The sequence below is a fragment of the Physeter macrocephalus genome, chromosome 11 (assembly GCF_002837175.3).
Source record: "Physeter macrocephalus isolate SW-GA chromosome 11, ASM283717v5, whole genome shotgun sequence".
NCBI classification, from domain to species: domain Eukaryota; kingdom Metazoa; phylum Chordata; class Mammalia; order Artiodactyla; family Physeteridae; genus Physeter; species Physeter macrocephalus.
Genome location: NC_041224.1, coordinates 66243459 through 66256090, shown reverse-complemented (window position 1 = coordinate 66256090; position 12632 = coordinate 66243459).

The following is a 12632-nucleotide window of genomic DNA, read 5'->3' as shown; positions in this document are numbered from 1 at the left end:
AACTAACACACCATTGTAAAACAGTTATACTCCAATAAAGATGTTAAAAAAACAAATAGCCCAGTAGATGTGCTCATCACCACCTCCATGGCGCTGAATTGTCAGATGAACTGAACTCCTGATTGCCTCTACAGTCAGCACACAGAACGAAGCCCATGGCCCCCTGAATATGCCCAGTTAGTGCTCACCAAGTGTGGCAGACAATGCTGGTACCCTCCTCAGTATCCATTCTCCCCGTCTTCCTTACTAATACAACCCTGGTTTTACTGGCAGAGACAATTGTGCCCAGTTAAAAAGTTAAAATGTGCCACACAGTCACTTCCTTGCCAAATAGGAGTGACTATGTGACAGTTCAGGACAATGAGAGATAAATGGAAATTGTTGGGTAGGGCTTCATGGAAATCTCATTAAATGGGGGAGCAGACTCAGCTAGCATGTGGCCCTTTGCCCTTCCTCCTTCCAGCTGCCTGCAATGCAGCCATGGTGGCTGCAGTTGAGAAGCCATCTCAAAAATCTGAGGAAAAGACCAAAAGATTTGCAGAGATTTTTACCCTGAATCATTTTTTTAAATTGAAGTATAGTTGATTTATAGTGTTGTGTTCATTTCTGCTGAACAGAAAAGTGATTCAGTTATACGTATATATATTCTTTTTTTTTTTTTTTTCTGCACGGTGCAGCTTGAGGATCTCTGTTCCCTGATCAGGGACTGAACCCAGGCCACGGCAGTGAAAGCATGGAGTCTTAACCACTAGGCCATCAGGGAACTCCCTATACATTCTTTTTTATATTCTTTTCCACTTCCATTATGGTTTATACAGGATATTGAATATAGTTCCCTGTGCTATACAGTAAGACCCTGTTGTTTATCCATTCTATATATACTAGTTTGCATCTGCTAATCCCAAACTCCCCCTCCATCCCTTGCCCACCCCCCTACCCCTTGGCAACCACAAGTCTGTTCTCTATGTCTGTAAGTCTGTTTCTGTTTCATAGATAAGTTCATTTGTGTCATATTTTAGATTCCACATATAAGTGATATCATATGGTATTTGTCTTTCTGACTTACTTCACTTAGTATGATAACCATCCATGTTGCTGCAAATGGCACTATTTCATTCCTTTTTATGGTTGAGTAGTATTCCATCGCATATATGTACCACATCTTCTTTATCCATTCATCTGTTGAAGGACATTTAGGTTGTTTCCATGTCTTGGCTATTGTAAATAGTGCTGCTATGAACATAGGGGTGCATGTATTTTGAATTATGGTTTGTCTGGATGTATGCCCAGTAGTGGAATTGCTGGATCATATGGCAACTCTATTTTTAGTTTTTTTGAGGAACCTCCATACTGTTTTCCATAATGGCTACATCAACTTAAGTTCCCACCAACAGTGTAGGAGGGTTCCCTTCTCTACACACCCTCTCCAGCATTTGTTATTTGTAGACTTTTTAATAGTAGCCATTCTGATCAGTGTGAGGTGGTATCTCATTGTAGTTTTGATTTGCATTTCTCTAATAATTAGCAATGTTGAACATCTTTTCATGTGCCTGTTGGCGATCTATATGTCTTCTTTGGAGAAATGTCTATTTAGGTCTTCTGCCCATTTTTGATTGGGTTATTTTGTTGTTGTTGTTGTTGAGTTGTATGAGATGTTTGTATATTTCAGAAATTAATCCCTTGTCAGGGATTTGCATCATTTGCAAATATTTTCTCCTATTCCATAGGTTGTTTTTTCATTTTGTTTATGGTTTCCTTTGCTATGCAAAGGCTTGTAAGTTTGATTAGGTTCCATTTTAAAAATATATTTATTTATTTATTTTTATTTTGGCTGTGCTGGGTCTTAGTTGCAGCACGCAGGATCTTCATTGTGGCATACGGGATCTTCACTGTGGCATGTGGGATCCTTAGTTGCAGCATGTGGGATCTTTTAATTGCAGCATGCAAACTCTTAGTTGTGACATGCGTGTGGGATCTAGTTCCTGGGCCCCCTGCATTGGGAGCGTGGAGTCTTACTCACTGGACCACCAGGGAAGTCCCCTCATTTTTTTATTTTTTTGCTTTTATTTCTATTGCCTTGGGAGACTGACCTAAGAAAACTCTGGTATGATTTATGTCAGGGAATGTTTTGCCTGTGATCTCTTCTAGGAATTTTATGGTGTCATGTCTTATATTTAAGGCTTTAAGCTATTTTGAGTTTATTTTTGTGAATGGTGTGAGGGTGTGTTCTAACTTCATTGATTTGCATGCAGCTGTCCAACTTTCCCAACACCACTTGACAAAGAGACTGTCTTTTTCCCATTGTATATTCTTGCCTCCTTTGTCTAAGATTAATTGACTGTAGTTGTGAGGGTTTACTCTGGGCTCTCTATTCTGTTCCATTGATACATATGTCTGTTTTTGTGCCAGTACCATACTGTTTTGATTACTGTAGCTTTGTAGTATTGTCTGAAGTCTGGGAGGATTATGCCTCCTGCTTTGTTCTTTTTCCTCAGGATTGCTTTGGCAATTATGGGTCTTTTATGGTTCCATATAAATCTTAGGATTATTTGTTCTAGTTCTGTGAAAAATGTCATGGGTAATTTGATAGAGATCACATTAAATCTGTAGATTGTTTTGGGTAGTATGGCCATTTTAACAATATTAATTCTTCCAATCCAAAAGCAATCAATTTCCTTTATTAATGTTTTATAGTTCTCAGCATATAAGTCTTTCACCTCCTTGGTCAGGTCTATTACTAAGTATTTTAATTTTTTTGGATGTGATTTTAAAAGTGATTGGGTTTTTTTTACATTCCCTTTCTGATATTTCATTGTTAGTATAAAGAAATGCAAATGATTTCTGTATGTCAATCTTAAATCAAAAAAAAAAAAATCTTGAATCCTGCTACCTTGCTGAATTTGTTTATCAGTTCTAGTAGTTTTTGTGTGGAGTCTTTAGGGTTTTCTGTATGTGATATCACATCATCTGCATATAATGACAATTTTACCTCTTATCTTCCAATTTGGATACATTTTAATTCTTTTTCTTGTCTGATAGCTATGGCTAGGACTTCCAATACTATGTTGAATAGAAGTGGTGAGAGTGGGCATCCTTGTCTTGTTCCAGATTTTAGCGGGAAGGCTTTTAGCTTTTCACCGTTGAGTATTATATTGCCTGTGGGTTTGTCATAAATAGCTTTTATTACATTGAGATATGCTCCCCCTATATCCACTTTGTCTACCCTGAATCTTTTTTTTGGGGGGGGGGTACACCGCACAGCATTCAGTACCTTAGTTCCCTGACCAGGTATTGAACCTGTGTCCAGTGCAGTGGAAGCATAGAGTCCTAACCACTGGACCTCCGGGGAATTCTACACTGAATCTTAAAGTCACCAAGCCAACTCACTTATTCCTGGACTTCTCATTATGTGAGAAAAAGACTTATCTTGTTTAAGCCACTGTTATTTGAGTTTTCTGTTACATGTAGCCAAGCTAAATCCATACATGATACACCAAGAATCATCTGTGTTTGTGGCCATGAGAATGGCTTCTCACATCTTTCATGACGGAGCGCAACTGACCAAGGGACCCAGCTGCTGCTTTCTGAAATCCATCACTGCATTTGTTACAAAGCCAAATTTCCCCTGGGCTGCTTCTGGCTAATGAATGAGCACAGATGGGATATTAAAGCAGGCCCACTCCTGGGAAAAGGTGGATGATGGGTGGCTTTTGCTGGAGGACTCCCCAGTGGCATTGCTGAACTTTCCTGCACTGCAGTCTAGAATGCTTCCACCCACCTTCCTTCCTTCCCTCTCTCCTTCACTCAGGCTCAGACTTGTAGCATGGTCTGATGGTTCTCCTAGGCTCACCTGGCTCCCTCTTCATTTTCTCTAACAAATCATTTCCCCTAATAAATATCTTGGCTATTTAATCCCATCTTGGTGTCAGCTTCTCTGGGAATTGAGACTAACACATCCCCAAACCTGTTTATGCCTTTTGCACTCATTATTGTAAATACATAATTTAATAAAGTGTAACTAAACCAAAGCAATATGAGTGTAAAAGGAAAGTGAGTTATTATTTCTATGAAAACTAACTTTACTGCTTTGGAAACTTTTGGAAAAGATAGTCATTTTTTAAAAAAGCTGTTCACAAAAAGACAAATACTATATGATTCCACTTATATGAGGTATTTAAAGTAATCAAATTCATTTTGGTTTTGAAAGTAGAATGGTGGTTACCAAGGGCTGAGGCAGAGGGAGAAATGGGGAATTGTTGTTTAATGGGTAAAAAGTTTCAGTTTTGCAAGATGAATTGTTCTTTGTACAACAATGTGAATATACTTAACACTGAATACTTAAATGAATACTTAAAAATGGTTAACATGATACATTTATTTTTTATTTTTTATCGAAGTGTAGTTGATTTACAATGTTGTGTTAGTAAATTTTTTTAATTGAGTGAAAGATTCTTTAAATTCTACAGCGCTTTACAATTTTCAAAAGTTTCACACATATAATTTAAGATGGTAAATTTTATCTTGTGTGGGTTTTTTTTTTACCACAATGAAAAATAAATTTAAAAAATAGCTTTTGAGTTTGGCTTGGGGAAACCACTGTAAAAGATTTGGGAAACTTTAAAAACTCAAGAGTCTGCACTCAAATTGCTTTGCAATTGTCCTAAAACTCTTATGCATGTTATAGAATCTGGAAGTCTAGACAATTTGTTATGGGTATGTTCTACAAGAAATGAGGAATTCCAATCAGCAGATCCATATTTTTAAAAAATGCCTTAGCATTACATCAAAAGATTGGCAAGTTAATACACATTTATATGTTTTAAGTTAAAATATGTCCAAATACATATCATTTTTTATGATACTCCTTTTAAGCTGACTTTTTTGTTGAATTGACCAACTTCTGGTTTCAATTGCATCAGAAAAGAGGGCTTCTACTGAAATAATGATAGTAAATGTGAATTGCTTTATTGCACAATTATTATGTGCCCAGGGTGAAAGGCTTGAGTATAGCTACAGGAGAAGGATGAGCAGAGAAGGGAGGACGTTTCAGGCATCAGGAAGACGATGATAAACAGGGCTCAGGGAATAATGTCCTTCAAGATTGAAGGACCTGTTTGGCAGTGCCGAGAGGATTGGAAGAAGAGCAGGCTATAGTCCAAGAGACAAGAGGGGAGAATGAGATTCTTGGGCAAAACTGTTCCTGGTGATGGATGACAAGTCCCGTAGTGAGACCATGGGAACAGGGTGATGGCTGAAGGAGAAACAAAGGTCACTGGAGTGAGGAGGAGTCATAAGCCCAGGGTGTTGGGTGGGTCACCCAGTGAACTCAGAAGTCTTCTAGACTGGCAGCAAGATTGGGCCTGGAGGAGAAATGGGGGCCCAGTGATGTGCTGGAAGCAGCTCGTACTGACTCATGAGAGCCAATTGTTAAAATTTTAATTTTGTAATCTGCTTGGTAAACACAGCCATTATTAAAATTTTAATTATATTACCTTACAATGAAGTCAACTATGTTAAAACAAAGGTAATAAATATTCAAAACTCATCACTTTCAGACATGTTTGTTATTTGTCTTCAAGGAGAAGAAACATGAGAACAGTTAACAATCCTAAATTCTGAGTGTGGTAGAGTTATATGTACGGTAGTGGTGGCACAGAGGAAGAAGAAAACACAGGCCCTAGGGGGATGAGGCAAGGGTGTGAATTTCAGCTTCCCACACGTTTTTCTGTGGGTTCTCCTTTTTCTCCTCTGTACCAGGCACTGAGCTAAGTGAGTTTCATACATTATTTCTCATGTCTTATGGCCACCCTATGGAAAGAAAAATATTTTTTTAGCCTTATTTTTCAGATGAGGAAAAAGAGACTCAGAGAAGTTAAGTAACTTGCCTAAAGTCACACAGCTAATGAATGGCAGAGCTAGAAATCAAATCCAACCTTGTCTCTTTATGACTGCACACTATTACTTCTCCAACAAGTTGTGTTTAAGATACAGAGCTCTAAAGGTAGAAAATGTTTGTTTTTCATGTCTCAGCTTTAAACAACCTCTTAATAATTTTCATGATGATATATTTTTTATGTTTATAAAAATATAGATGATCCAGGAAAAGGTGTTGCTTAAAAGTTCATTGTATATGGGGTTTCTCTGGTGGCGCAGTGATTAAGAATCCGCCTGCCAATGCAGGGGACACGGGTTCGAGCCCTTGTCCGGAAAGATCCCACATGTTGCAGAGCAACTAAGCCCGAGCGCCACAACTACTGAGCCTGCGCTCTAGAGCTCTCAAGCCAAAACTACTGAGCCCATGTGCTACAACTACTGAAGTCCGCGCACCTAGAGCTTGTGCTCCGTGACAAGAGAAGCCACTGCAATGAAAAGCCCGCGCACCGCAACGAAGAGTAGGCCCCGCTTGCCGCAACTAGAGAAAACCCATGCGCAGCACCAAAGACCCAATGCAGCCAAAAGTAAATAAATAAAATAAATAAATTTATTTTTAAAAAAGTTCATTGTATGGAATGATCTCTATCAACATTACTCTGGTGCCAAGAATTTGTGAGAATATGTAGCTTTCAAAGCAAATTCAGAGGCTTCCCTGGTGGCACAGTGGTTGAGAGTCCACCTGCCAATGCAGGGGATGCGGGTTCGTGCCCCGGTCCGGGAGGATCCCATATGCCACGGAGCGGCTAGGCCCGTGAGCCCTGGCCGCTGAGCCTGCGCGTCCGGAGCCTGTGCTCCGCAACGGGAGAGGCCACAACAGTGAGAGGCCCGCGTACCGCAAAAAAAAAAAAAAAAAAAAAAAAAAAAGGCAAATTCAATTATGAGAAAACAAAACAGATATGTTGTTTCACTTTCTACCATGCCTTAGAAAAGCTTTCCCATAGACTTTAAAATAAACATGTTAGTAATAAATCATATTTTTTGAGCTGTAAAAAAAACCTCATCACTTTCTAATAACTCTAATAACTTTCTAATCACTTTCTAATCACTTTCTAATAACTAATAACATTTCTGTTCATGCTCTTTAAGTTATTTATGTTTCTTGTCTCTGTGTGGTGGAAATAATACATAATGGTGTGCTATGGTACATCTTTTCTCAACTCTGCATTCAGTGACATCATGTTGGTAGCTCAAAACCAGCCATGGTGAAAATATTTACATCACAGAAATTAGAAATACTATAATTACAGTTTGATTTATTGTTTTGTTGATTATCTACACTCCTTCATCAATTGTAACTGTAAGTTGGCTATAGATACAAGAGTTAAGGAAAAACCAATGAAAACATTCTCTGAGAATCAACTGGCTATATGAAATTTACAATAAAGAGCATTGTATATTTTATTATGTTTTAAGTTATTTGTTACACATACATATCAGTAAAACATAATAAACATATGTGTATATTTATGTACACATTTTCCCCTAAAGAGCCAGTTGTTAAACATTTAGGAAACAAACCTCTCAACTAAGGTCTCCTTCCCCTGAGACTGGCACTGGGGTGATGGTGAACAATTCAGATATGGACCTGCTCCCTCCCTCCTGCTCCAGAACTCACAGGCTCATGAGGAGTCAGGCACCTAGATAACAACACAGCACTGGGTGGCAGGGAGAGAAGCATGAAGCAGAGGTATCCAGTCCAGGGAGCCATCCAGAGGAGTGAGACTCATGTGGGCACTCAAAGGATGAGTAGGAATCAGCCAGCCAGAGGAACAACGCGAGCTAAGCCCAGCTGTTGACAGCAACAATGAAGGACAGAGAGTGGCAAGTCAAGGGACACAGGCCATCGTGTGTCTGCCAGGGAGAAACCGGCAGGTTATAGGATGCTCCACCTGGCCTTGTGGTACCTGGAGGGTGGAGTAAGGGCAGTTTCTACTAGAGAGGGTCCTCTGGACCCCAGTCCTAAAAAGAGTAAGAATTTCTGGACAAAGGGACAGAGATGGGAGTTAGGTGAGGAGAGGAGAGGAGAGGATGGAACAGCATGTGCAAAAGCAAGGAGGTAAAAGAGAATCGGAATTCTTAGAACTCCAAGCTGTGCTGGGTGACAGCAGCAGTGGGGAGCCTCGGGAGTGTCCTAAGTGAGAGAGTGGCATAACTAAGATTCCTGTGACTGCTCGGAGGAGAATGGCTCGAGAGGGTGTCAGGTGGGGAAACAGTAAAGCAGGGGTCCCCAACCTGCAGGCTGCAGACCGGTACCAGGCCGTGGCCTCTTAGGAACCGGGCCGCACAGCAGGAGGTGAGTGGCAGGCAAGCGAACACAGCTTCATCCGCCGCTCCCCATTGCTCCCCATCACTCGCATTACTGCCTGAACCATTCCCCCTGCTACTTCCGTGGAAGAATTGTGTTCCACGGAACCGGTCCCTGGTGCCAAAAAGGTTGGGGACCGCTGCACTAAAGGATGTAATGTCTTTGAGGAGACTATTGCAGTGGTGATGGAATTGGGTAGTGGGTATGGGGAAATGGAATTGATAGGACAATTTCCAGGGGTCGGGGTTGTGTAACTGAGGGTTGACACAATCATTTTTTTAAGAGTACTGGTCAGTTGTTTTGTAGGATGTTCCTCAACTTCGGTTTGTCCGATGTTTTCCTCATGATTAAATTGAGGTTATGCATTTTTGGGGGCAAGAAAATCACAGAAGTCAGTGAAGCCTATCAGGAGGTACATGATGTCAACATGTTTTATCACTGATGATAGGGACATTTTTGGAGGCAGGATCACAGGAGGAGGAAGAAATATAGGGAAAATAACTGGGGACAACTTGGGACAGGGCTGGAATGCAGAAGAGAATTCAGACCAGAGACAGAGCTCTGGGAGCCCTGGGCTCCTTAGAGGTAGCAGAGGACTTTGCCTGCAAAGTCTTCCCCTGGCAAGATTGCCAGGGGAAGAAGGTATCAGGATGAGGAGGTAGAAGCAAGACTGGCTTTGCAATATAACTTTTCAGGCAGTTGAGGACTGGAACATGTCCTGTGGTTTTGGTATCCATGGGCTCAGCCAGTGACCAAGGCCACTGTTTACCAGGCCAGGCCCAAGCTGGGACTTGTGAAAGGTATTTTTTCTCTCTGACAGTTAGTTGGAGCAGGTTGGGAGGGGCACTCCCGTTCTAACTCGACAAGTGAGCAGTGGGTGTTACATATTCAGAGCTGCTGGCAAGGCTGCAAGAGGTGGTGGTGATGAAAATGAGCTGTGTGTAGGCCAGCAGGCTACCCAATGCCCAGAACTTCTAGCTGCCTGCAGAGAATTAGCTCTGCAAGTGTTAGTGGATGCCAAGTGCAAGTGCAGGCGTGGGCGCCCCCAAGTGGTCTATGGGGGGCACTGCTGGTAGAAGAGAAGCAATGAGAGGTGGTCATTGACTTGGGTTTCATGTGCAAGAGATTGGAGGTCTGGAATCACCTTTGTTCTCTAGATTCAAGCTGCCTCAGGGATCCCCATTTTTTTAAGCTAACAGTCCTTTACTGAGTTATAATCAATAAGTTTTCAGTTTGGTAAGTTTTGACAGTTTTATATACCTTACAACTATTACCCCAAACAAGATCTAGAATATTTCCACCACCCAGAAATTTCTTTTCTGTCCCTTTCCAGTCAATCTAATCTACCCCCATTGCCAACCAGGAACCACGATTCTGCTTTCTATCACATTAATTTTCCGGGTTTTGAACTTAATATAAGTGGAATCATATAGTATGGTTTTTGTTTGTTTGTTTTTTTGGCTGCGTGCGCAGCTTGCAGAATCTTAGTTCCCCAACCAGGGATCGAACCTGGGCCCCCTGCAGAGGAAGCCTGGAGTTTTAACCACTGGACCACCAGGGAATTCCTCCTAGCATGTATTTTTTGATCTGCCTTATTTTGCTCAACATAACGTTTTTGAGATTCACTCGTGTTGTAGTTATTAATTGCGCATTCATTTTTATTTTTGATTCATATTCCATTGTTTGAATATACAATAATTTGTTTATCCATTCTCTTGTTGATGGCTGTTTCTGGGTTTTAGCTACTACGAATAAAATTGCAATGAATTTGCAAGTTTTTTTGTGAATATATGTTTTTATTTCTCTTGGGTATATAGCTAGGAGTAGAACTGATAGGTTTAACTATGTTTAACTCTTTAATCAACTGCCAGACTGTTTTCCAAAGGGGCTGCACCATTTACCTTCCTTCCAGAAATGTATAACTGTTCCAATTTCTCCCCATCCCTGTTTTTAAAAAAATATTATCTATCTATCTATCTATCTATCTATCTATCTATCTATCTATCTATCTATTTATTTATTATTTATTTTGGCTGCACCGGGTCTTAGTTGTGGCAAGCAGGATCTTCGTTGTGGCATGTGGGATCTTTAGTTGTGGCACGTGGACTTCTTAGTTGCAGCATGCATGCATGTGGGATCTAGTTCCCCAACCACAAAGCTGGGCCCCTGCATTGGGAAGCATGGAGTCTTACCCACTGGACCACAAGGGAAGTCCCTCCCCATCCCTGTTTTTTTTAAAAAATTAATTAATTAATTAATTAGGCTGCATCGGGTATTAGTTGCAGCATGTGGGATCTTCGTTGCAGTGCACAGGATTCTCTCTAGTTGTGGCGCGAGGGCTCCAGAGCACTCTGACTCAGTAGTTGCGGTACGTGGGCTTAGTTGCCCCGCGGCATGTGGGATCTTAGTTCCCTGACCAGGGATCGAACCTGAGTCCCCTGTATTGGAAGGCAGATTCTTAACAACTGGACTACCAGGGAAGTCCCCCCATCCCTGCTGATACTTATTATTATTTGCCTTTTTTTTTTTTTTTTTTTTTTGTGATACGCGGGCCTCTCACTGCTGTGGTCTCTCCCGCTGCGGAGCACAGGCTCCGGACGCACAGGCTCAGTGGCCATGGCTCACGGGCCCAGCCGCTCCGCGGCATGTGGGATCCTCCCGGACCGGGGCACGAACCCGTGTCCCCTGCATTGGCAGGCGGACTCTCAACCACTGAGCCACCAGGAAGCCCCTATTTGTCTTTTTGATTATAGCCATTCTAGTGGATGTGAAATGGTATCACATTATGGTTTTGACTTGCATTTCCCTGATGACTAAAGATGTTGAGCATGTTTTCAAGTGCTTATCAGCCATCTGTATATCTTCTCTGGAGAAATTTCTATTCAGATCCTTTTTATATTTTTATAGTGGATTGTTTATCTTTTTATTATTGAGTTGTAAGAATTCTTCATAGGACTTCCCTGGTGGCGCAGCAATGAAGACCCAATGCAGCCAAAAATAAATAAATATCCCTTAAAAAAAAGAATTCTTCATAAATTCTATATGGAAGTCTCTTATCAGATATATGACTTGAAAATACTTTCTCCCATTCTGTGGGTTGCCTTGGGGAGGTTCCAGTCTGCTTGGGGAAAGAAGACAAACATGGGGAAGTGAGGTGGTGGGAAGGTGGTATGGAGGGGAGAGGCATTGTAGGGGAGGTCTAGGGTGAACTCTCTGAGCTTCAGGTTGCCCGCCTAGGTAGTGAGTGGATGAGCTGCTCTGACATTGCCATGGCTCACAGGCAAGAATGTGCATCACTGTATACTCAGTGCTGTACTATCAGGCATATATACTTACGTAAGTGCCAGTGACTTGTCATCTCGTAAGACCAGGAGCATGGACTAAGGTAGAGGGAACAGGAAGCTCTTTTTTAAGAAAGGAGACTCCATGTTGCAAACTTCCACAGGACTAATGGGTGACATTAGAAGCAGCAAGAGTTGCTTAAGAGCCAGACAGGCTTGGATTTAGATCTTGGCTGTAGTCGATACTACTACATAGTGTCCCTTTAGCCATTCCTGATGGCTTCTTATATTCTTATTCTTATCTTCTTTCCATATATATGCTTATATTCTTATTCTTATTTCTTACTGTATGTGAACCCATGGGATTTTCTGCCTAAGGGCTTTCTCTGCTTAGAAGGCACACCAGGAAATCTTCAAGTTCCAGGAGCAGCCCTCAACCCTTAGTTTCCTCATTCTTTTGGTGGGATAACTCATTGTATTCTGCATTGTGTCTTGGAGGTCCCCAGTAGAATTGCCCACAGTGGTAACCTGCTCATTACTGCACCCTGAACTGAGTTCCTTTCATTTCTTTGTTTCAACTTCCTCCACTCCTCTACTAGTGCTTCCTGGGATCATCTCTCAAATACAGCAGTGTTTGCTTCTGGGGAAACCCAACCTAAAGATACTGGTTCTTCCACTTCTTAGATACATCAATTCTATTTTCTTGAGCAGATCACCCTACCTCTCTGAACCTCACTTTCCTTATCTACAAAATGGAGATAAAAGCATTTACTTCACAGGATAATCATGAGGTTTAACATCTCACTCATATATATATAGGGTTCAGTAAATGTTAATCCTCTTTTCTTTCCAGTTGTTTACTGTCCTGTAAATAGATATTCTCCCAGAGACTGTTGGGTGGACATGCCTCAACATACCTCCTACCATAGCTGAGCAGGAAAAGATAAGCAGCCTGCAACTGGCCCTGTAGGTGACTGGAATACTGTTCCCAGTCATTTGCTCTCTCCCTGCTATAGGATTAAACATCCCCACTGTTTGTCATGTCTTGCAACCTCTAGAGGGAGCAAGTCTCCCTGTTGCCCTGGCATTAGCCATAGGACATGCATTGGTGA